Below are 4284 nucleotides of genomic sequence, written 5' to 3' on the forward strand. Positions count from 1 at the left end.
GAACCAAGATAATGACTGCCTACGTACCCAAGATCTATTCTCTAGGGATCACTACAAAAATGAGACTTTTTATTACTATTTTTTTTGCTACGCCCAATATTTGTAGCAAATGTTAACCTTTTGCTATGCTTTGTAGTGTTGCTAATCTTTTATAGACTTACAAATTATTTGCTAGTTTTGGCAACACTTATTGGCGTTGCTAAAGTTATTTTACATTTTGAAAAAAACAAAAATTATTTTTATAATCCATTAATTGTCATCAACTACGCTTTTGAGCATAGCAAATACTCATTTTCTCTTGCTACGCTTGAAAGCGTTGCTGATACTTGGAAGAAAAGATTATTTCCATCATTTAAATGCCATCACCCACGCTTGCCAGTGTAGCAAACACCAGTCAATATTTGCTACAGCTGGCTACACCAAGTGTCCCAATTATCCGCGCCCTATACTTGGCGCTGCTTTTTCAGTGACACTCCCATATTTTCACGAAAAATTAGAATCACCCGCCCACATTTTCATGAAATATGAAAAACAAACAAACAAACCGAAAGCAAAGCCCTAAAACAAACCCTATTGTACAAGTCCACCAGAAAAAAGAAACCCTTTTTTTTGCCTCCAACACCGATCCTCTCTCTCTCCTGAAATCAAAACCCAAGCACTCTGACGCCCGCGATGCGCACATTTTTCACCTTTTATCTCTCTCTCTCTCTCGGTAAGTGAAGTATCTCTCTTTCTCTTTGTTGTCTACATTTCCCCATTTCTCTCGTTGTTGTTCGGATTCTCTAGAATGGTGACAGATCAATGGTTTACTGGTAGTTGTAAGATGAATTTTGTTTTGTTTACACTGTGGGGATTTGATTTAACTTGTGGGGGTTTCAATTCAGGAATTGGAATTGGGTTTTGATTTCAAGTAGCAAATTTGGGGTTTTGATTGTGGTTGATCGACAATTCCTTTACTTTTTTTCTTAACTTTAATTACAAGGCTATTTGTGGTTTGATTGTTATTTTTCTTGTGGGGATTTGTTTTGTTTTAAACGCGTCTAATTGATTTGTTTTTCTTCAAAAGCTCATCTTTTGTATACTTTGTACTAATTTTTAGGTTGGACTACAATTTTGTATGTATTGTAATTGTGAAAAAGAAAGAGATGCAAGGTGTCGTTGTTTGTCTATCTATGCTATTAAACTTTTTACTGCCACCTCACTATTTTTCTTCTTCAACGCTAGCAATCCATGGTAATATTTTATTTAGACACTAATATTTAATTATATTATTTTTTATGTTGTTTACATGGACTTGGTATTGTTCGGCGCATGTTAGTAGTTGAATCAGCTAAAGGAAACAACTATTCAGTTTTATGTTTTCTCTTGTACTAATTAAACTTTAGGCTGTGTTTGTTCTTTTTGGTTTTGAAATGTATTTTGGTGCTAAGACTTGTTGTTTATGCTTTCTAAAAATGGCTTGAAATAATGCATCATATATGAAGATTGGATGCACGATCACTAAAACTAGTTTGAAATAATGTGAAATAGTTCTATGAAGATTGGATGCACTATCGCTGACATTGCGACACGATTATATTGTACATGTTCTAATTACTAACATATTCTCTTGATTGTCATTTGATTCATCTTTGGTTGAGTTGTTGAATCATTCTTGGGTACTTAAAATGCTTAGATGGGTTTCTTCAGTGAGCAATCTGCCAAGCTTACCAGGTATTTTGAGTATGTTGCACAATTACCCTTAAGTTGGAGTCGTTTTGTTCTTTATAGCTTGGGTTGCTCAAAGTTTGAGGTAGGTGTCTTCCTCCCCCCTTTATTTCCACCATGTTAGGAGCATGCTAAAGACTTTACTCAATAATTGATTTACGTTATAATTAAAGTTAGTGGGTTCTACTTCATGTTAAGTGCTGATTTTTTCAGTACAAGTAATTGTGTTTCATTACCTGTTTATACTATATTGTTTGACTGTCAAATTTTGGGCTAATGAGACTGCATCTTTTGGACTTGTTAGGCTGCTGCGTAACAAGGTGCATAACTGGCTAAGTGCTTAAGCCATATGGAGAAATGCAAACTTAACCCAGAAGGTCCTCTTCGTTTGGAGAATCTGGGAGCCTTCAATTTTGTCCCTTCCAGTACGCATGTTCTTAGAATGTACTCCTTAATTTCTATCACTTCATTTACAGTGAGCATTACATAGATGAATGGGGATACACTTACGGTCTAGTATTATATCCCTTCTTAATAATCCTTACCTTATATGTCCCTCAATGCTCATCACTTGATCTGTGGGCCACCAACCACCTTTTAAATGGATCAAACATATATTTCTTCCCAAGAATCATCAAAGCATGAGGTTTTTAATACGTCAGCAAGAAGTTTCAGCTCTATATTTTGAGTTTTGGACAGGTTACGCTCAAGCCCAGTAATTTGAACTAAGTGATGGTTAGGAACACATCTCAAGTGATGTTCTTTCATAACTTAGGAACACATTATAAGTTTTACGCTTGCTTGTTGATGTAGTAATACCATATGATTGGATAATTTTTTTGTGGTAGTTTGAATTGTTCTACTTGATATTCCTAATATTGAATTAGATTACTCCCATTGTTATTGTTTATCGTGTACGAATATTGACTTAGATGACTATAGCATTTACTGACTTGGTATTCTATAACATATATTTACTACCATGGTTTCTCATATTTTTTTCATGTATCAATATCGACTTAGATTACTATCATTTTCTATTTATTTATTTTAGAATTGAACATTGACTTAGATCATCTTAGTCATTAGATTATACAATTTGAGTATTAGTACTTATCAAACTGCAGTACTCTTCGTCCTGTAAATATCTCCATTGTTGGCACTTGGCACCACTGCTGCCCAAGAAACCTTAGAAAATTCAGTCTGTAGGCATAGGTGGACTGAAAGATATGAAGCTCATCTGTGGGATAATACTAGGAGAAGGGAAGGACAATCAAGGAAAGAACGACAAGGTATATCGTTATGAGCTAGCTACCATTGTTTATTTAGGCATTCAAATATACTTTTGTTGTCTTACTAATTGTATGTTTTGTGTTGTTAATTAAGCCTGTTAATGTATGCATCCTTCACGGTTGCTTAATTAAACGTCGCTTATTATTGGTTGCAGTCTATTTGGGTAAGTTACAATAATTACCTAGCTACTTTCCTACATATAGATCCTTCTTCTTATGCTTTGTACCGAGTCTTATATAACTATAATGATTGTATGATAATTTGTCTTGGCGGGTATGACAAAGAAGAGAAGGCAGGAAAGGCATATGATTTGGTTGCACTTAAGTACTAGGGAACCTCTACCACAACGATTTTTCCTGTATGTTTTTCTTTAAAAGTAATATAATATTGTTCAGTGTTGTAGTTTGATTAGTTGCTAAGTGTTCCTCTAGTGCTCTCTCACCAAGGATTGTGATTTCCATGTGTGGTTGTAGCTGAACAATTACAAAAGAGAAATTGAGTAGATGAAGCATATATATGACTAGGCAAGAGTTTATTGCTTCTCTGAGAAGGTGAAGTCTTTGTATCCATTTTTGTTGGAGCCCTATCATATTCATTTGTTATTTCATGTACTGACTTTTACTTATTTTCTTTCTTGCAGTTCTTAGGAGCAGTGGATTTTGCGAGTAAAACTTGGAGCGTGATAAGTTGGGGAATACAAGCATATTACATTTTGGATGAAGCGATCGATATATATTATATGCATGATGTACTTTGAATGATACTTCTGTATTTAAATTTGAACAAGTTTGTAATATATTTTTGTTTAACTTATGAAAATATTTTGTTGGATGTGATGTTTGATGATTTGATATCTTCTTTGATATAATTTTCGTACCAAATATGAAAACAAGAAACAGGTCACTTGTGAAACAAAAATAGAAGTGTTCAAGCTTTTGCTACACTAAAAAGTGTGGCAAACAATCAAATGAATAGCTAGCAGACTCCTAATTTTTAGCCACGATTCAAGGCATTGCCAAAATTGAATAGAACCTGAAAGCAAGTCAATTTCCTACTACGCCTACAAGCGTTGCAGATGCAATACTATTTGCAACGTATGAAAAGTGTGGCCAATGTCCCTTTTGCTACGCTTATGCCGTGGCTGATTTTTTTTTTTAATAATTATATGTTTTTTGAAAGAGAATTGGAAAATAGTTTTTGCTACGTTTTTACAACTTTTAGCAACACTACTGCTTGTGGTAAAAAGTAAGAGCATCAGCAACGCTTTGAGCGTTGCCTATTATC

At 34.4% G+C, this 4284-nt stretch overlaps 1 long non-coding RNA gene across 13 annotated transcripts; it reads left to right on the top strand.

Moving 5' to 3' along the window:
• The first annotated feature begins 477 nt into the window (after positions 1-477).
• Positions 478-3836, top strand: LOC147499431 (uncharacterized). Of its 13 annotated transcripts, none has more exons than XR_015195869.1 (7): positions 478-712; positions 1676-1792; positions 2012-2999; positions 3094-3163; positions 3288-3358; positions 3474-3551; positions 3641-3836. It is a non-coding gene; the product is annotated as an uncharacterized LOC147499431 (long non-coding RNA). The 13 variants fall into 13 exon arrangements; XR_015195871.1 differs by having other exon boundaries at positions 479-712; positions 1676-1713; XR_015195868.1 differs by having other exon boundaries at positions 486-1792; positions 2012-2151; positions 2835-2999.
• The last annotated feature ends 448 nt before the right edge of the window (positions 3837-4284 follow it).

This window comes from Coptis chinensis, chromosome 5 (assembly GCF_015680905.1).
Source record: "Coptis chinensis isolate HL-2020 chromosome 5, ASM1568090v1, whole genome shotgun sequence".
NCBI classification, from domain to species: Eukaryota; Viridiplantae; Streptophyta; class Magnoliopsida; order Ranunculales; family Ranunculaceae; genus Coptis; species Coptis chinensis.